General features: G+C 38.5%; 1 long non-coding RNA gene and 2 pseudogenes across 3 annotated transcripts in view; all 3 read right to left on the bottom strand.

Moving 5' to 3' along the window:
* The window catches only part of LOC306668296, a 547,020-nt gene that overhangs the window by 367,547 nt on the left and 157,853 nt on the right, over positions 1-21,620 (bottom strand). The window lies entirely within an intron of this gene.
* LOC306668884 (sphingosine-1-phosphate phosphatase 1-like) lies at positions 5,556-14,235 on the bottom strand (annotated as a pseudogene). Its single transcript has 2 exons — positions 14,167-14,235; positions 5,556-8,398 (listed from the first exon to the last, which is right to left on the bottom strand). The product of its transcript is annotated as a sphingosine-1-phosphate phosphatase 1-like (transcript).
* Positions 14,542-15,712, bottom strand: LOC306668882 (testis-expressed protein 38-like; annotated as a pseudogene). Its single transcript has 2 exons — positions 15,676-15,712; positions 14,542-15,158 (listed from the first exon to the last, which is right to left on the bottom strand). The product of its transcript is annotated as a testis-expressed protein 38-like (transcript).

Here is a 21,620-nt window from a genome sequence, read left to right as displayed (position 1 = left end):
TTATTATTTGTCATTTTTAGATGATGAAACCTGATAAAATCAAGAACAACTTTCAGACATTTAGTTGAGTTTTGCTTCTTTAAGGTCAGAAAAGCCAAATCTGTCTTTTTTTTTTTTTTGTACATATCTTGCTTTTGAATACCAGCTTTCAAGCAATTGGCCTGTTAAGAATGGGGTGCCGTACTTAATGAGAAAAAAAATTATGGAAAAAATAAACAAAAAAAAAAATTCTTATTTATGAAGTAAATACACATTCTGCTGGCAGGAAGACAGATGAAATCTGTATGTGAAAGTCAGGGGGAGTCAAGTTTTCATACAGAAATTTTTCTTATTTTATGACACAACTTGTTTCCATACAATGGTAAAAAGTCTCATCTTTATTGGCAGGTACTATGTGAAGAATAGGAATTTGATAAAGATAAGTGACTCAACTGATTATTGACTTGTTTTCTCATTCCTACATAATAAATGTCACTTTATATAGGCAGTAAAACTATAGATTTTCAAATCATCTCTATTGCAGGTTGCATAATTTTGGAATAAATTGCTACCCTTACTCCTATTCTGCAATATTTGCAATTAATGTAGACATTTTAAAACAAGATCCCAAGAACAGTCTCAGGAGAAGTATGACACATTTTTACAGAAAACACTGGACAGAAAGATTTTGTTCCATTTGGTCTTGGTCTGTTGTTTATTTGTTTTTATTCACCTGTAATTCAGTGGAAAATTGCCTTACTGTCAATATCAACAGGAGATTATTTAATAAAACCAATTTGATGTCTGGCAGAAGCACCATATTTGTGAATACACAAAACAGACGTGATGGAGATGTACTTTCTTGGAACCCAAGTATCTGAAACAACATTTTTCTTAGAGAAAGTTGCTTGTGTATTTTGTTAGGGGAAAATATAGTAGATATAGATTTCCCACTTGACAAAGAATTTTTAATGGAAAGAGTAAGGGGTACTCCCTTCATTTCAGGGGGATAACTTTCTTCTTTATTTCATAGAAATTATTGGCAAGAGTTACAGTTGATCTTTCAGGCTCTAATTTCTTAGGAGATGTCAGTGTCTCTCACTGGAACATATCTCCTTTAAAGAAAGAGACATAGTTTCATTCATTCTTACATTTCTATACCTTAACACAATATATCTCAAATTTTTGGAGGCCAAAAATTAATCTTGCCTTAAAATGGCACATAAGAAAAGTACAAATATGTTGATAAAACGTGAAACTACTCCTTGTGCTAGTAAAGGGAATTCTAATGGCACATCCGAATTTGTACTACAGTGGTCCTGACAGAAATTCTACCAGTAAGTTGCTGTGGTGCCTTTAACGATGAACTTTAATCAATAATCTAAATAATAGAATAAGGCTATAGTCAGTGACTTTGGAAATGAATCATCCAGAACACAGAATCATTTCAAAATCAGCAAAATCCAGCACCAACTGGTGGCTTCTTCTCACTGACCCTGCCTTCGGGATACATGTCCATCTGAATGGGTGTGCACCACAAGAAAAGCAGGGCCCGCTTTGGTGTCCGGAGAAATGATTCCTAATTTTCAGTGGACTTCCTACCATCCAAGGCTGGGCTCACGCTAGGCCCACTTTCTACAGTGCCGAATCTACTCAGCCCTGGGACCAGGCAAGACTCAACCTAGAGCCCCCATACAAAACGGTGTTACTTCCCCGGTACAGCAATCACATCTAGCTGCTTCTCGCCATAGCATTCTCTTTAGTAAATATCCTTATGATTTTTGAAAAAGGATAGTTGGTATAGGCCATGATTGTTGCCTTGCTAATTCAAGGAAGGAGGTTCATCCTGATCAACACTGTACATAAACCGATACTGCATTTTACACAAGAAACTGTGCTTCGGGGAGGCGGAGGGCTGCACCGTCCTGTCGTTGGGCTTCTTTGCTCTTTCTCTCTTGGCTCCCGGCAGTGGCCAGAGCAGCAGCTCCGAATGTCCTGGCCACCCGCTCCGCGCTCCACGCGCCCTGTCGGCCCCGCCTGCCAGCCTGCGCCCGCGCCCAACGGCCACAGCGGGCGCCTGTCGCGAGCGCCTCCTCATAACGGCAGCGAGGGCACCGGGAGCCCAGCCGGGAGCCCAGCCGGGAGCCCAGCCTTATGGGGCCCAGGAGGCCAGCGAGGGAGGCCTAGGGACCCCACGAAGATGGTTGGCAAGCAGCGGATCCAGCTGGACAAGAAGCAAGGCAAGCACAGGATCTCCTGCAGCGCGGGTGGTCCCAAGACCTCGCAAAAAGTCCCTGAAGAGAAGACCACAGTAAGACCCTGGTTATTGGCTCTTTTCATTTATTTTTCTGTCTGTGGCTCTTCAATTTTCCAGATTATGCAGAGTATCAGGAAGGGCATGTGAAGTCACTCACCTTAAGATGTTTCAATTATGTGAATTTTAACTTGAACTCATTCCTGATTTTTTCCTGGTTAAAAACAATTTACTGAAGCTTCCTGCCTCAAAATGACTTCATATCATCCTTCATGTCTCATTCCCAGGTTTTTTCACAAGTCATTCCGGGGTTTCTAGTTCATACCACAGTACCTTGCAAAAAGCACCATATGAATAAAGCAATAAAATTCAATTGTTGCTATGTTAGTGGACCCTACTTAATAAAAAGTAAGGTTTTTTTTTTAAATGTGGTTATTGAGACAGTATGATGTATGACTAATTAGATTAAATCTATGTAGACAGGTTCTAGATTTTGTTAACCCTAACATGTAATTGTAGTTAGCTTAATTTAAAATTTGGAATGTTAAGGTTTTTATATAGGTAGGCACTTTATTACTGTCTTGAATTGAAACCACACCCCATTATAGGGTCATGTAACTGTCCTGTAATAAGATGCTTATAAATGGAATACAGGACTAGTTTTAGCATAACCATTGGCACCTGAAATTTTTGAAAAGCTTCTGAATGTATAATATAAGCAGAGGTGCTTATACATAAGCCACATCTATTTTAATGATATTATTTCTAATTCATTTCCTTGAATTTCACACAAGTATAACCTAAAGGCCCATTCTTAGGGAAAAAAAAAAGAAAAAAACTTGGTTGATAATTTTGTAACTTGTTCAGCCACTGAGATTTCACTAAAAGCTACCATGGTGGAGTGAGGTCATACAAGGTTCATGTTGATTTCATTAGGATATTTTAATATATCAAAGGGGTTTACTATGCTAAACAAAATTTTAGGGAACAATACTACTAGAAATGTGTGCATCAGGACATAACTATCACACCTTGAGTTCAGTGTGCCGTAAGACAGCATAGTCAGCACTTTTAATACCAAAAAAGACACATCAGCTAAAAAGTTACACTGAGTTTGAAAATGCTTTTTTAAACTAATAATAATAATTAAAAATGCCCCTATGGGTCTGAGCTATAGCTCAGTGATAGAGTGCTTGTGTCACATGTGGAAGGCACCGGGTTCGAGCCTCAACATCACATAAAAATAAAGATATTGTGTCCCTCTACAACTAAAAAATATATTTTTTAAAAATGCCCTTATAGGTACTAGATTTATCAGTCTAGAGTGGCATTTGAAATTAAATGGATTTACTCATAAGGATCAGTTTTTAGTCTCCCCTTGTATGATTTTATAGGTTAGGTTTGATCAGATTTTCTTGTTACCACTAGGAAGGGTGAGGGTGATAAGGCGATTTTGGGTTTTTTGGTACTTTGAAAACTGCAAGTCTTGGCTACATGACTTGGTGCAAAAAGCCTGAACAGTGTGTGTGTGTGTGTGTTAATGATTTGGTAAAAGGCTTCTTATGCTTTTCTTTGTGAATTGCCTCAGAATATCTCTTCTAAAATAAGCTGTTTTAACAGGAACAGAAGGGAAATTTGCTACCTAATACATACAGTTTGAACCTCATAGGGGACTTCTGACATACCTTCAAGTAATGAGGAGAGTAAGGAGAGAGGTGGTTAAGGGTGTGTAGGAACTTAACTGCTGCAATAGGAAAGGAATTGACTGACCTTGGACCAGCAGGTTTTAAGTTGAACCATTTCCTACTTTTCTCACCCAGTAAATAAATCGAGGCCTGTACTTGTTTCTCTCTTTGAAACAAGTTTTTGTTACCTAATTCTACTTTATTCTAACTTTAAAAATGAAAGTTATTGCTCTAAATTTATAGCAGGTGTCTTACTCTTTCTTGAATCAAAGCATTCCATATCAGTCTTGCCTTTGGTTTACTAAAGATAATTGGTTTTAAGATTTTTTTTTTATTTTTTCATGTACAGTGTTTTTAATTTGACGGTTATATTGATAGAGCTGACAACCATTTCACATATGTATAATTGCATTCCCTTTGTATTTCATGTGTAATTTGCCAATTAATGGCATTTTATAATCAGATTGGATTATGCATGTTTAGGTAATGAAAGCTGTATCCATTTGATTTATTGTTTAGATAATATTTCCTGAATATTAAAAAAAGAAACTATGCTTCTAATAAAATTATAATGATATACTTGATGTAGACATGAAGCACAGAGGCATTCTCCTCCTCCCAAGTGACCATGCTGGGATTTTTAAAGTAAACCCAGTTTCTTTGTATCTATTTTTCCAGAATAATATGCACCTTTCTTCTACCATTCCATTCATTTTTTAATCACTTTATTAAACTCATAGCTTCACTTTGCTTATTTAAACCACATAGTCTTTGCAAGGCTTTCTAAATATAGTCATTGACTCATTCAATAGGCCACTCAAAATAAATTGGAAAATAGGCCTAATCACAATTTCAGTAGTTTATAGTTCACATCTCCAGAGATTGTGGACCGTAGATATCCAGTCCCCCAGAAATTTCTTAAGTATTTACCATGTTTGGCAAATGGAAGCAAACCAGCAAATGTGGCTCTCTTTCACTCTGGTCAAGTATATCCACACATAATCCTGTAACAATTTGGCATGGAAACACTTTGTTTCGTATCTGGTAATTACTTTTTCATTTAATTTTTCCACTTTTTAAATTTCATACTTTGAGTGTTCCTCAATCCCTGTTTTTCCTATAGATTGTATAGCTGCTTTTCATGTTCTCTGAATGTGCTACCAATGCTTATTTTTTAATTCACTTAATTTTAAAGAATTGCACTGAGTTTATCAAGTATCCTTTAATTTCTTGTTCTTACTCTTCCAGTGTTAAATTTTAAGTATCATCTCACTATAGATGATAATCTATCCATAATCTAAAGAGAGTAATTTCTGTGTGTGTGTGTAGAAACACACACACAAACAGACACACAAGAAAGAATATAAGATGCATGTAGTCTAAATGCTTGAATCAATTAATCAGTGGATTTTCTTGTCCAGATGGCAAAATATTTTTAATCCAAGTTTTAAATGTGTAGCAACACAGAGTATATAAATTAAAATTTATATCATTTAAACTTTACTGTATAACACAGCAATCTTTAATGTGTTCTGCACATTGGAAAATATGTTATTAAAATCAAAATTTATATAGTCATTTTGAAAGAAAAGCTCTTTTCACATTTTCCAACACACTGATAGGTTCCAAAGTGGTTTCTTTTTAATAGATGAAGAGCCCACATTTAGTTGCTTTATTTAAAATTATCAAGTTCTGTTTTGGTAAAAATTACCACGTCCCTAAATTCTCAATCAGAATTATAAAAATACGAGCTCAAAGTTATCTGGATTGATATTTCTAGATAATCATATAGATACTGCACTAAAATCATTAATCCCATAGCTGATGTTCATTATATGGAAAGTTAATTCTCTTCTTTATGAATATCTTACTACAAATAAAATTATGTTAATCTACTTACAATCACACTTGAAAATATAAAGGCCCAGACAAAAAAAAAATAGTTACATACCCTACCCAAATTTTCCACTGTGAAAATAATAAAAAGTTGGAAAAATAATAGGATCTAAACAATTGATATTTATTATTTTTAGATTTTATAATTTATCTTAAGTTTCTGATAAGTGAGTATTAAAAGTGAACAGTGGGAAATCCAATCCTTTCCAAATTTAGAAAAATGGTTTTACATATGAAGCATTTGCACTGTCCCACTATAAATTTCAACTACGTTCTGTTCACTGGAAATAGCTACCTGCAGTATAAACAATCAAGACAACAATGTGCAAAAAAAAAATCTTGTTCCTATAACTTACAGTACACAGAAAAAAATCAAAGAAAAATGGAAAATATTTATCCACTTAGCTTTCCAATAAATTAGTGAGAAATTTTAGCCCATTCCACATTTCTTTCTAAATAGAGGACTAAAGGATTAAGGGTGGTTTAGTTCAATCCCTGTTAGTTTGACATATATTTTTAAAATAGTTGCCTGATTATAAGTAATTAAGACAGAATTAGTCTTTTATATCACAGTATACATGGCATTTCTTAATTCAGCAACAGAAAGGCACAATTAACAAGCAATAAAATTCAGTACCTGAATTATGAAACTGATGTACAAAACAGTTGCAAAAACAATACATTCAATGCAGTGAACAGAACTTAAAAAAAATAAGGAATCTAAAAATAATTTTTCTGAAAATTTGGTCCATTAAGAATGCCTACCATGTTCAACATCATGGGTAACTTGAAAGGTGATGGCAGTGTAAAAAGAGGCAGTAAATTAATATGTGGTAGCATATGAATAGTGGTCTATAATTATGCAGTTCAATTAGAAAATGGCTCCCTAGTAAATAAATGTTTAATATATTTGTTAATAACATACTTGTATTAATTTCAAATACACAGGCACAACTGCTTGCATATTGTTATTGATTTCATAATACACCTCAGTTTAAAAAAAACTTGGGTATATTATATTATATATAACATATTAGATATATAATTGCCTATTATGTACCTTAATATATGCTACATATAACTTGAATCCATAACAGCACAGAACTCTCCAAACATTACATGAACATTCTAAATAGATCCTTATCATTTTCTCAGTACAGAAATAGCTCAGCACACCTAAGACAAAATCTGGATGTGCAATGATAAAAAGCACTGACTCTTAAGAATTTACTTAATTAAGTTAAATTTTTGCAAAAGTCTAACTCTGATCTTTTCTCTAGAGTATATTTTTAGGTATCAATCACTGATAACCTCTTTCTTATCACAAACAGTATGTCCCCATCAAGAGATACCAATAAAGAAAAATATGTAGGGAACCAAAAATGTGATGGAGAAACCAACCATACCATAGGTAATATACCGATAAGGAAGTTCAACTTCCATGTGCTGTCTTGCTTTTCCAATATCATCACATGGTATGTTGAAGATTTTACAAGTTAAAGGAATGGCGGTCTTTTTCATTACATCTCTGACGATCAGTACAAATATCATTCCCATGAGGATCCGCAATATGACTTTTCCAAACAGAGTCACAGTAAGGGGGGCCTAGCTAAAGGTAGTATCTCTGAAGAAGGATCTAATAGTAGACCCACGATATGAGCAACATGGGATCTACATGCAATTCCAGCACCACTTCCCAGAATCTCAGCTGTGTCTCCACGGGATGCGCTCCAGGTATCAAGAGTGAAAGGAAAGATCCCTAAAGCTAAATGAAGACCGATGATACTTAGCGGAGCATATTTATAAGTTTGATTGAAGTTGTCAATAAGGTCCACAAATGGATAGAAAACAGCTAAGATTAAAATGGTACATAGGAATGCAGCAATAATGTCCAAAATGGAGTGCATTCCCATGTGCATTCTACTTAGGCAAACTAGAGAACACCAGCAGGGAATAAGAATCAGTCCCCATACAGGAGGATACTGCCAGCGGCCATAGGTGAGGAGGACCATGGAAACGGGGATGGCGTGCTGGACACAGCGCGGGGAGGGCATGCTGTACTGGGAGTTGTAGAAGACCTCCAATTTGACACGCTCCGCGAGGAGGGCGGCGGCCAGCGGATGATGTCCTTGGTGCACTGGCCCAGGTACATGACCAGCACCCAGATGATCACCAGCCTGCGACCCACCAGGGCGTCCAGGTTCCAGATCCAGAAAGGGAAGAACATGATGTAAAGAGTCCGTCGCCCAACTCCGTGCCCAAGCAGAACAGGTAGGAGAGCAGCCAGTTGCTCGCGGGCCAGCGAGGGGGGGTGCGTCGCTGGGAGCCCGCGCTTGGCCAGGAGGCTGGGTCCAGCTGGGCCGCCAACCCGCTCCGCATGCCGTTCGGGTCGCCGCTGCGTCCGGCTTGACTGAGCGCTGACTGTGGTCGCTCCCGGGCTGGGGGTCTCCAGCTAGCGGCGCCTGCGCCTTCTCATCCTCCCTCCATTTGGCTGAGCTGTTCCGCGGCGCCTCCACCCGCACAGACGCTGGAAACCGGCCACTTTCTGGGGCTCCTGCAGAGGGGCAGCCCTTGGGGCTGGGTGCTGCCTGAACCAAGTGCTAATGAGATCTGCAGGAGGGCGAGCTGTCCCCGCATCTGGCCAGCGGTAGCAGCGCCTTGCTGGATGTGCTGGAGTTTTGATGCCTCTTACAACATTTTTTTTTTTTTTAAATAAATCGAAGAGCAGAATTGGTACTCTTCTTGATAAAAGAGGAGTGACTTCTAAACTTTTGACACATTTTTATGGTCTTGGAATCCATTACTTGAAAAATTTTCACTTTTAATTCATCAAGAACTGAGTTACACTATTTTTACCCTCAGTATTATACCTCAATGACTCGTTGCATCCAGTTACTTCATCTCTGAGTGGCTTTGTCAGGGTGGCCTTCTTATAATCTTCCACCCCTTTGTAATTGCAGCTTCTGTGGTTTTGCTCATCAGACCCTCTGCATATAGTTATTTTCTGCTTTCTCTGCATTAAACTAACCGGCATATTTTTCATAATCAAACAATCAAACATGAGCCCTAAATAAAGGTTTTAATAAATCGATGTGCCATCTCTGTTTAAATCATTTATTTATACATCCAGTCACATTATTTAAAACAGAAACTTATTAAATTATATTGACTTTAGGGTCAAATAGTTTGGCTTTGGATTCCTGGCTTTGAGTCCTAAAGCCAGTAATGCAACTCCATTAATTTACATGCTTTTCTTTTCGTTACTTATTTTTTAATTACTGGCACACTTCAAGTATGCTCATCCTAAAATAAAACTGAATGTTCCAGTGTCTTGATTTACTCTACATTTTAAAAGTCCTAATTCTCCTTTTCCCATCATCTTCATCTCCAGTATAGAGATTTCACATTATTTCTCAGTGAATTTTAGGGTTTTTTAGTGTTGCATTGGTTAATCTATTTTATGTTTTCACTGGTGAACTATAATGGTATATAATAATGGGGTTCATTATTACATATTCATATTACACATAATTTATTCTTATTCATCTCCCAGTGCTTCCTATTTCTGTCTCAGCTTCCCTTCACCTACACCCTTCCCACTACTATTCTGATCTTCTTTCTACTTGTTTACATTTTTTTATTTTTCATTGTTACCTTATAATTATACATGAAAGTGGGATTCATTTTGTTGCATTTATATACACATATAGAATAATTTGTTGGATTGTATTTCCCAGTTCTTCCTTTTTCTTTCTGATCTTTGATTTACCTTAATCCGTTGTTTCCTCTACTGATCTCCCTTTTATTTTATGTTTTTCCATTTTTTTTTTTCTCTCTGCTTTTCACATTTGAGGGAAAACCTTTGACCCTTGGCTTTCTGAATTGACCTGCTTCACAGAGCACAATTTTCTCCAGTTCCACTCAATTAATGAAAATTTCTTAATTTTGTTCTTCTTCATGGCTTGGGAGAACTCCATTGCATGTGAATGTATGTATAGTTGTGAGAAAGTATATCACATTCTTAAAATTCATCTGTTGACAGATGTGTAGGCTGGTTTCATGATTTGACTGTTCTAAATTTCAAAGCTATAAACATGGGAATGCATGTATGTTACTATAATGTGCTTATTTCTATCATTTTGTATAAATACTGAGGAGTGGAAAAGCTGATCAAATGATGACTCCATTGCTGTTCCTTTGTAAATTTTTAAAATTTGTTCTTTTTAGAGATACATAACAGTGGAGTTATTTTGGCATTGAGGAATCTCCACACAGCTTGAACTGTATACTCATTTGCAGTCATACCAACAATGCATAGGAACACCTTTTATTGCCACATGCTAGCCAATGCATAATATTATTTACATTCTTAATGGTTGTTATTCTAATTGGGGTGAGATGAGATCTCAGTGAAGTTATTATTTGCAGTTTTCTGACTGCTAATGAAAATCAGGCCTTGGTTGATGTTAAGTCCCTGTTGATTGTTATGAAAATAGGATATACATGAGAGAATAAATATGAAAATTAATATCATATGCCCTGTATTTTAGTAGTAATCTCACAAAATACAGTATTTAAATCGAATTTGAGATTTTGATTTTGTATAAAAACCTCTAGAGTTCTAATATCTGGTTGCAAGTTTCCAACAAATGTTCTCACATGTGGGTTTATATATTATCATTTCCAAGTAAATGAATGTCGTAAAGTTGACACAAATTATCAAAATAATTTAATATGAGAACATAAATATATAGAAGGTATGGTTAACTATATCTACACATTCAGATTAAATTCTAGGTTGAGTCTACACAGAGGTGGTGCATATGCCTAATCTCTGATTTGATTTCAGAAGCATCTTTTCATATTTTGTTGAGAATTATATTACCTGAATTAAGTCATTCTTTTATGTCCTTTCCCTGGATTATAGTTCTGAAAATGTGTAAGTCAAATATCTATAATATAGTATAAAATTTAGACCTTTTTCACTTATTTATATCTTAGTATAAGTGAAATTTTTAGATACATTTGTTCATAAATTGACAGGATAGATCATAGCCAGAAAGATTGATGAAAGAATATTAACATTTACTTTCTACCAGGCTGTTACATGCATTTTTATAGATTGTTTAAGAATATTTGTGTGTGTTCTCTTTTGTTCACATTTTTAAGACAAAGTAAGACAACATTTCTTCAAGAAAGCTTCAAAATCGAGATTGAAATTGAATGCCTTATCATTTAAATGCCACATCCACACTTTTTCTCAGCTGTTTCACAAATCAGAATAAAATGAGAGCAAAATCTATATGAAATAACACCTTTCTTCTCAATTACACTTCATATTGTGATCAGAATGCTAGAGTGGCAGCACAGAGACTGAAAGCAGACCCTGGGGGTATCAGAGTTTTCTTAATTATCTTGATTAAAAGATCAAAGAGGTGCAGCTGTCTGCAACTACTAACTGTAGGAACCTATCTATGTATCTGTCCATCTATCTATACATGCATATATTGTATCAAGAAAATTACATAATTTTCTGATATTGTAATATTATTTTATTCAATATATTTATTCACTAGTCATTCTATTTAAAATCATTTGCAGTAATATGGAGAACATTTATTAATAAGGAACATCTCCAAGGAAGTGAAGCACGCCTCATATCCTTTAGGGGCAGTTAAACAAGAGAATCTATGGTAAGTCATGAGGCATGAGGGAAAAGGGATTTATTTTGGAGTAATGTCACTTGCACTTGTCATATTTGAGTTTCCTTTAAAAATAAGAACATGCTGCATTACTTAATGTTGCATGTCCCCACTCTTTTTTCCCCCATGGGGAAAAATATTAAATTGCAGAATCCAGAAGAAAAACCAAATCTTTGTTTTCATTACTGAGAAGTTAAAATCCAATGATAAGATAATAAGTGTGGGAGTAAATATTCAAGTGGGAGAAAAATAAAAAACAAATCAGAGAGAAAGCAAAGATAATAAGATAATTGTTTTTACTCTGCCATTGATCAATTTCTACCCCCATAACCCCAGATTATTAATGGCAACATTCACTCATGTTACAATTGGACAGGGAACTGAAAAGTGTACCTGCAAAAATAAGAATTACATGGCTGCTCCAAAGGGTCAATGACACAGTAGTGTCAGGACCACATATTGGGGCTCTTCTTTTGATATTATTATGCTTATGGTTTTTAGATAGTTCCATCTTCATCCAGGAAAATTTCCCCCAAGGAATAGATAATTCCTTGGGGAAATTAGATAAAATGAATATATCTATCATATCAAATAGCATCTATTTTACAAAAATTTTTCCATTGGAGTTTTGTGCCTAACGTACATGTAAAGACTTTGCTTGTTACCGAATGCAAACCTTACTTATAGTGTTGGAATAATTATTTTGATCTCTTGGCCATCGAGACAACCTTTATACCACCTCTTCATTTTGTATTGTTATATCATGCTCCCAAACAACCACAGGCTATGTGAAAAACTATTCAGAGTAGTCAATGATTAACTTTTTAAACCTTAAACACATTGACATAATCACAAAACTAAAAATATGTAAAAAGTGGTCAGAAATTTATTAACAACCTAGTTGAATGCATATAACACATGAATTCTAAACAATAACAACAAAAAACTGCTTTTTGACCATGCTGTATTGAGCAATCTAAGAGCTGTGACTCTCCATGCCAGAGGTGGAGACACCTTGGCCCTCACTAACATTTTGTGGTATACTTAGATAACATCATTGAACAAAAAGGAAAAATCCATTTTGAAAACTGAGAAGTTCTTCTGGCTTTCTGGGTAGAATATATGAACTCTGGTTATGTTTATTTGGCCTGTGTTTATCAATTTAATATCAAAATATTAAAGAACTCATACCAAGGTAATCTTTCCTCTGCCCTTAGTCTTAATGGGAGTGGCAGTCACTAATTGCGTACTACTTGTTCCAGGAAAATTTGATTTCAACATTGAAGACTTCCAATCCCTAAGTGATAAACCAATTAAAAGTTACTCTATGCCTGTAATATTCCATAGCAAGAACTTTTGCCATAAATACACAATAATAAAACATGTATTTTTTATATATGTCTTCATTTTAAAATTCTCTGTCATCTTCCTTCCTTAACCAAGTAAAATTCAGTTTGTTTATGTTAAAACTGGTTTCTTCATTTAAGGTAGGGATTGTCTTGTAAATTCAGTCACCAATAAGATTAAATAGGGTACTTACACTGTATAGAACAATAATTTTCTAAATTAAGAAACTTAATTCCCATTATAAGAGAAAGGTAACTAACAATTCCATTTTACTAATCTTTATAAATATCTTCTCTGAAACATATTAGAAAATTCCTGTAATAGAAGCTTTTGAATTAGATTTATTAAATATTCACAGGAAATCTTTTTTTTATTTCTTTTTAAAATATTTTTTAGAGGTCAATGAACCTTTACTTTTTATTTATTTATATGTGGTGCTGAGAAACAAACCCAGTGCCTCACACATGCTAGGTAAGTGCTCCACCACTGAGCAATAACCCCAGTCCTTCCTATTTTTTCAGGTTCACAAGGATGTGTATATGACTTTAAATGTGTTTTGATTTAATTATGTTATATTTGGCATGAAGTAAAATGCCCAAATCTCATACATTGGCCTTCTGCCTAAAGAAAAATTAGTTATAAATATGAAATTGCTTTGTCAGATAAAAAAGAGATACACACTGCCTTTCCAAAAATTTGCATGGTAGGTGCTTATTCTTCCTTTTAGTGCTTGGAATTGTTTATAGACAGTAACAAAGATAAGCTAGTAGTAATTGATATTACAGTAAACCATGCAATTTGATTGGGTAGTGATGAAATCAGTGTTGGTGAACTATTTTGAAAACTTTTCATGTTAGAAAAGTCATAGTAAAAACCCCAATGAAATTTATGTTTAGATGACCAGTTAAAGATGTATTGATAAAAAGTATTGACCTTTGGAAAGAGTGTGCAGTACTAATTGAGGATTCCCTTGAAATAAACTTCAGTACAGTGTTTTTACAATTTGTTTTTGTCCAGATAAAGATCTTACCTTATTCACTGATCACTTGAAATAAAAATAGGTTTTAACCATTTTGGATGAAAATGTAGTAGACTCAGGTGACAATTAAAATATACATTTTCATTAAAAAATCTTACAAAAATCTCTAAATATTGGGTATGTGTTTATGAAGTTTTCCTGTTTTTCTCTTCCTTTTTCAAATAGAATATTGGTTGTTAACTTTAAGCCTCTTCTTTTCATAGGTCTTTAAATTTGAAAAGAGAAAAAAAAAAAAATTTTGCCTTACAAAAATATTCAGCCCACAGTGCGGTGTGCTACATGGGCCTCATGAAGACTTGTTTGACCAGTGGCATAGCCATTCTGGACTACCATACCGGTGACCCTCAGCAACTGTCATTCTTGTGGCAATTGTACTTACCATCCTGCAGAACAGCAGTGCCTTTGGGAACTTAGCCTATGTTTGGATGGAGGGAATTGAGCTCATCCACAAGTATTGATTCAATGTGTCTCTTCAAAGCCAAATCCAGTTCTCATTGTATCGGTTAGACTTGTGCAACCATCAACCAGGGGAAGGACATTGCACTCCTAACAGCAAATGAGACACAACAGACTCTGACTTTTCAAAAATCTTAAAAAACATAACATCCAACTGGGCCCTCTGTGTCAACATGACTGCCTTCAGTGAGTGGAGGCCACAAATATGAAGCAAAAGCTTGGCATTGAAACAGTTCGCTCCAGGACCAGTGTGGGAAAGGAATGGTAGTGGACATTCCTTTCAAGATTGATGTCCAATGGGTAGGAGGCAGAGCATTCCAGCATGGGAGGCATTTTGTGAAGGGGTGGGGCAAAGGGTATCTCCTGAAAGATGGGAAACGGGAATGGGGATCTGATCTGGCACTGTGGCAACTGATTAGATAGGAGCTGCTCTGAGACCACCAGAGCAGCTTGCATAGCAACAGGGGTCGCTGCCCTGGAGCTGCTGCCTCTGAGGCCATAAACCCTGCCTTCAGGGATGTCTGACTCCCAAAGACAATCTGGAATCTTGACTTTAATCTCAGTGTTGGTACCAGTTGAGGGAGGGCCTATTCTGATAGCTGCATTGATACCATGGCATCTCTGCGTATTTATCCAGTACAAGAGTGGACTGTAAGTGAAGGTGGAAGCATTCATCACTTCCACCCACTGCTGGGCACACCTCTCCTGCCTCAGCTTCTTCCTCCAGTGAAGAAATATAATGCAGCCACCGGTTACCACTCAACACAGTCCCATGAATCCAAAGTACAGTAAGAACCAGGCTGAGGCAGTAAAAGAAAGAAAAGAGGCAGCTGACTGAGAGCTCTGTCTTGGGACCTGAACTATTTCTCATCCCTCTCCTTGATTTGGCTCATTCATCCATCCATTCCCTCCCTCCCTCCTTAAAGACCTACCTCATCATTTTATTACTCAGTTAAAACTAGGTCTGCAGGGAGCCTAAGAGTCCACATTAACCTTTTAGAGATAAGGGACACTGGGTCCAGAGGGAACATGACCTGCTCAGACTCAGTCAGGCCTTCTGGTTCCCAGTCCAGGACACATCCAATCCCTCAGACTGATAAATTGAACTTAAGGTCAAGACCCTCAAGGAACCACTTGACAAGGGCACCAATGTATCTTTTCTGGTTGGGCAGAACATGGTTTCTACCTTGTAAAATGCCTTAGTTACCTAGAGGAGTCTGTCTCTTAACTATTTAGCAGTCTGTGCAGGCAGCCACCACCCCATCCATGTCTACTCCCTGAAAGTTTGTCCCCTTAAAGGACTGAAGGGATACTTACTGCCAGGAAGGCTCAGGTTCTCCATTTGAGGATCCATACCATTGAGACTTGTTACCAGGCCCATGGCTCAGCAAAGAATCAACTCCCCAATGAATCTGTCCATCAATGGGTGTCTTCGAAAGGCACAAGCCCCATTGTTACCTAAAGATGATGTCACCAGGTTCTGAGCAGTGGAAATTCCAGGCCTGGTGCTTGTGGAGTGCCTCTGAGTTGATGGAAGGAAAGGACTCCATCTTGTGGCATCTCATGAGCATAGTTCTCTTGCATCAAATACTGGTCCCCCCAGAATTGTCCCCAGAATTGTCTGTTCCCATCTTCTTATGATGAAGTTACAAAACAGCCATCAGGAAAGGGCCCTCATGAGCTTATATTTATATTGTTGGTTGTTAGGAAGCCATTTCTGGATATATTTTCCAGTGGGAAGTTGGGCAGGGAGCAGAGTGAACATTAGGGAGACCTGTGCTGAAGAAGTTTCTGACCAAACTGTCAGGGAAAAAACTGTTTAGGGGAAGGAAGGGGTCAAAACCTGCTTCTTTGGCTCCTATAGCCTCTCTTTTGCTTCTTCAACAAGGGCTGGCAAAGTGTTTTCTCAGCTTCATCAGGCCCTGTGGGAGCTCTCCCCTATGAGGTCCTGCACCTCCTTCCAGCTCCATCTCCCTCCCCATCCTTCATATACCTTTCCCTTCTTGGTATGCTAGATTCCCCAAAGACCATGTTTATTCATCTCTGGAGTTTGGCTTATGCTGGTCCTTTTCTCAGTAGTTCCTCTCCCCACATTTCCACCACAGTACACCTCCTTATCTTCCCAGGTGGTCAATGATTCCTACTTTCAGGAAAATAGTTCTTTTCAATTGATTTCCCAGAACCACATTATCTCCACTTGGAAGAGACCTGGAGAGTTGTCTAATCACATCAGATGCTTGAGTACTGAAGGCAGAACTTCCCTACTCAGCAACTAGTTCCCCAGGGCTCCTTTGACTCAGGGACTTGCTGACCATCTCCTGAGGCAGCATGCTTCCTTTATGACCAGTTCAGTTAGAAAGCCATTTCCTAATCAAGGTTAGCTCAGCCTCTCAGTAGGTTTTACCACTGGTCCTGGTTTGGCCCCTTGGCACTATTCAGTTACCCCCATCTTTATCAGTAGTCAGAATGATCCTTTTAAGAATAGATTGTTACTCTGCTCAAACATACAGTGACTTTCCCTGTCACTCAGATTGCTTTTTGCAGGCTACAGGTTAGCCCTGGAAATGTTTCAGTCCCTCACCCTGGGGACCAGGTGTGTTCTCCCTGTACAGTGACTTGTGAATATTTATTGGTCTGTTTAGGACCTGTGAAGAAAGGCAAGGGAAGAAGTAGTCAGGTGGCTGCTGTTGCAGTGGTTGCCATTGATCCAATATTTTGCCAGTGGACCTCAGATTCCTGCAGGCTGCCTGGGCACAAGCCAGGGTGTGACCACGCAGAATATCAGGAAGGGGAGCTGTACCTGTTCCCTGTTGCTCACCTCTGGTTAGCACACCCACATTCAGCTCATCAAAGTTAGAAGCTATGGTTTTGTATTCACAGTCATCAGAAAAAGAAAGACATGAATTACAACATCCAAACATTTCAGATATGAGAATGTTTGACATGCCAGGTGTCATGAGGAATCAGACTTGTGCTCAGAAGTAGTTTAGCAAGGCAAAGGCAAAGTACTTCTGCAGAAGGGTGTGCTACCAAACAAGGTCTGCAGAGCAATCACAACTGGGTGGGCAGTCCATCTGCTTTTATCCCTAATGCAGCTCTGCCCCTTGACCTGACAGGAGGAACTCTGGGGTACAATCTATACAATTAGTTAATTGAGTTATTGAAAGAAATATACCTTTAGTTTTTCCTACCTCCCTCTGTTATGTTGTGGTGGGAAAGTATTCTTGGGGTGCATGCATTCTGACACTTGTATACCTCTTACTTAGCTAAGTTACTCTTTTTATTTCTTTTATTATTGTAAACAAATGGGATACATGATGTTTCTCTGTTCGTACATGGAGTAAAGGCATACCATTTGTGTAACCATAAATTTACATAGGGTAATGTTTGATTCATTCTGTTATTTTTTCCCTTCCCCCCACACCTCCCACCCCTCTTTTAGTTACTCTTTCTTAACAGAGAGATTTCTATCTCTCTTGGTCAGACCAATCCCTTCCCCCACCTGTTTTTCAAGGGGATGTTCAGGTGATGGATTTTGGATATGCCATTTCCATGGGCTCTGGAGCTATTGTGCAACTTTCTATTTTGCTATTCCCCCTCTGGCTACCGTTTTTATATCTCAATGTAACACTTAAGGCTAAATACTGTATACTGAAAATAGACCACTGGACTGTCTATTTCTCACAAGAAGAACCTGAGAAAAGATTTGAACAACTTGATCCTTAATACAAAGTGAACACTGCAAGAGCCTGCTTGAAGGGAATCATGGGAGTCTGTAGCCAAGAGAAAAGCTGAGCCTGGTGGGCTGGGATGAGTTCCGGCTGTGGTCACGGGATGTAGGTGCACACACACACACAGACATCACTGAACTTAAGGATGCTGGTTCCACTTGATAGATGAGAAAACTCAGGCACAAGAAACAACATATATGTCCAAGGCTGCCCACCAGTTGACAGAGCCAGCACTGATGTTGGATCTGGTATTCTTCCCACTGTACTTGAAAGTCATATGTCCACAGCATCACATCAAAGGAAATGGAAGTAGCTTTGCTGGTGTTGCTGGGGAAGTAGCTGAATCTCTTAATAATGTAAAAGCAGATAAGTGACTGCAAATGAATGATGACCGTGTACTCAGGGGGGAGGCAAAACCACAAAGAGGGAGCCGAGGGCCCACTGGATACTTCTGTTGGTGTTTAGAAGGCAAACTAATCCAGATTCTCTGTCTTGATGTCAATTGTTTATCTACCTTTTTCCTACTCTCCTTCAATATACACCTTCAATATGCCTTTTTAGTATGTTCGCTTCACTTAAAAAACAATGTTTCTATGGGTAAAATTCTAAATAAGATTTTGATTCATTTTAAGGCAGTGAAAAATGAGATTATCATAAACTTTCATTCTATTCTATTCATTACTTAACCTCAACGCATCAATTAAAACAAGAAATAAAGATGACAAAAGTTAATCATGTTTAATACAATAAAATCCTGATACCTCCTGGGCAACTGCCTCACCCAGATGCACAATGAGGAACACATAAAATGAAGAAGCACAATAATTGCAGAGAAAATGTTAGAGGACAACAAGGACCCAGGTGCAGGCAGTTCCAGAACATCCCAAGTCCTGAGCAGGCCCCACTATGAGAGCTCCACAGCCATCATCAGCTTGAGGGGGAATGTTCATGCCCTAATTTATGACTCTGACAAACACCTGTTGCCTTTCATGCACCCATTGAAACAAGGGATACTTAAAATCCATACCATGAATCTGTTTCATGGCTGTGCTGAGGTAATCAGAGCCTTGTAATACCTCACCAGGTGTGCTTCTTCCTTCAGATGTGAATCATGTAATGATCCAGAAGCTCTATTATTGCCTTCAAAATGACCCACTATTTTCTGGAAACAGTTGTTTGCTGACCTGTCTTGTCATTGGGGTGAGTCTTCTGCCTTCAGCAGTCTTTACTCAAAAAGTGATGTATTTAGCACAAGGGGACCAGCTGACTTGCATGCAGCACTAGTGTCTATTGTCTGTGAATCATCTAGAGGTTACGCAGGACCATGACTCAGCCAGGCCCATGCCACCACAGTCACATAACTTAGGAGAAACTTTAAAAGGCCGAGCACTGTCATTTCCAACTTTACCTATCACAAGCCAAGATAGAGAGAAAGGGGCCCACAGGATGGGTCCCCAGGAAAGGACTGAGCCCTGGTGGAGTTCCAGGCTCACTGCAACAGTGAGTTACATGTGTGTCTATATGTGTCATGTGAAATGTAGAGCAGTAAGCTCAAGGGAGAGCAGAGCTATGTTCACCAGGCCTGGGGAGTTGTGGGAGAGTGGATCAAAGGAATAGCCCAGCTACACCAGAGGGGTGAGTAACTTCCAGATAAAAATGCATCCTACACTTCAAAACTGCCAAGAGTAGAATTTAAACTTTTTCACCACAAAACAGCAAGTATGTGAAGCATAGATGTGTTGATCACTCTGGTTTAAACAATTTCACATTGTAAACATAAATGAAAGTATTGCACCCATCCATGTATGCATTATTATGATAAATGAAATGAATTTTAAGAAATAAATTAGTTGAACAAAGAGATTCCAAAAAGAATGTCTTAAATTTAATCAAATCACAAAAAAGTACTTAAGAGAAAGTGCCAATGAAGAAAAGTTTCTTTTTTTTTAAACAAGAGAGAAGTTAAAGACATGGTTATAGCCCTGCTATGTGGTGGGACTCTCCCACCTGAGTGCACTGTAAGATGGTGACTACACAGTGGCCTAGGCCATTACTATTCTAGCTTTGAGTCAGAGAATTGAGGCAGCAGGGGAGAAGTCACTTTAGAGGCTCCCAGAGTGAGCATGGCCTTGGGGCTTGAGCCCACATCCCTGCCTGGCACAGAGGAACTGAGAGCCTGTGGCTGCTCTGACCTGAGCTGGGTCAAGCTCAACACAGCAGGGTGAAGGTGTGTGGCAGACACTGGAGGACCAGTCTTGGTCCAATCCTGTTTTCTAATCCCAATATCCACCCAATCTTGGTTTCTAGTCTCACTCTCCAATCACGGGACCCTTGGAGAAGCAGTCAATGCTAGGGCTGCAGCAGACAGCATGAGATGGATCTGAGCATTCCGTCATGCCAGAAAGTCAGGAACATCCAACCAAGAAAGTTCAGAGCACATGGACAAGCAGGAGCAATTGGAAGGATGGAATGGAGGGTGATATGGATTTATAACCCAGGTGCAGAAATACATGATTCCATGAATGAGTAAATGAGGGAGAGGAGGCAAACTTTACTTGGAAAAGATTTTCAATTAGCATATGCAGATACTCCCTCCAAGAAGGCGAGGGCTTGACTGAGACTGGCAGTCACAGAAGAGATGGGGACAAGAATGGAACACTGCCTTAGCAAGCCATGAAGTGTGACAGCACCAGGCACCCCTGACACAATGTAAAAATGTTCCACACCCCTGGACTGGAGAACATTCCACAGAACACCCAGCCTACTCCTCAAGGTTATGAAACACAGGGAGAAGTGGGGGTCACAGACCATAGAAGAGAGGACTGGTGACAACCAAATGCAGTTGGAGCCATTGGTGGGACTCTGGGACAGGAAGCAGCACTCATGGTAACCAGTAGCATCTGAGTTCCATCTGGGACTGAATAATAACAACAAGCCAATATCAGTTCTCAGCTGTGTAAAACCCTGGGGAAGTGAGGTGACAGGAAGAAGCATGTCCTGAGGGCTGTGCAGGGTCTCTGTCTTGTCTTCACAGTCTCAGGATAGCTCAGATTATTCAAAACAAAAGGCTTTTGTTGTTTAGGAAATATAAGTATATATTAAGGAGATGGTAGAGAGTCAGAAGTCATGGGGTCAGGGAACCATTTGTGACTGATGGAACACAGGCCATGAGGCACACATGTCCTTGCACCTGCCAACATGGTCCTGTTGCTTGGGTAGGTTGAGTGTGTCCCCAAGGGCTCAGCACTGGAAGCCTGGCCCAGTGAGTCAGTGTTGGGGCACTGAAGAGTTGAGTTTTAGTGGGGACACTGAGGTCACTGTGGTGTGCTCTCAAAGGGATCAGCACAGTTCTTGTGGGATCCTAGTGAGTTCTCTTGAATGCAAGCTCTTAGTAATGAGTCCCTTTTTGAGCTCTGGTTCCTTCTTGTGGTATGAGCTCCCCTCACATGAATTTCTGCTGTTGTGATGCTATCCTCCCCAGAGCCAGGCTGAGCTGCCATCAGTTCCATGCCCTGGAATCTTCAAAACTGA

The sequence above is a fragment of the Sciurus vulgaris genome, assembly GCF_902686455.1.
Source record: "Sciurus vulgaris genome assembly, chromosome: 8".
NCBI lineage: Eukaryota > Metazoa > Chordata > Mammalia > Rodentia > Sciuridae > Sciurus > Sciurus vulgaris.
This window is presented reverse-complemented; position numbering and strand designations above follow the sequence as displayed.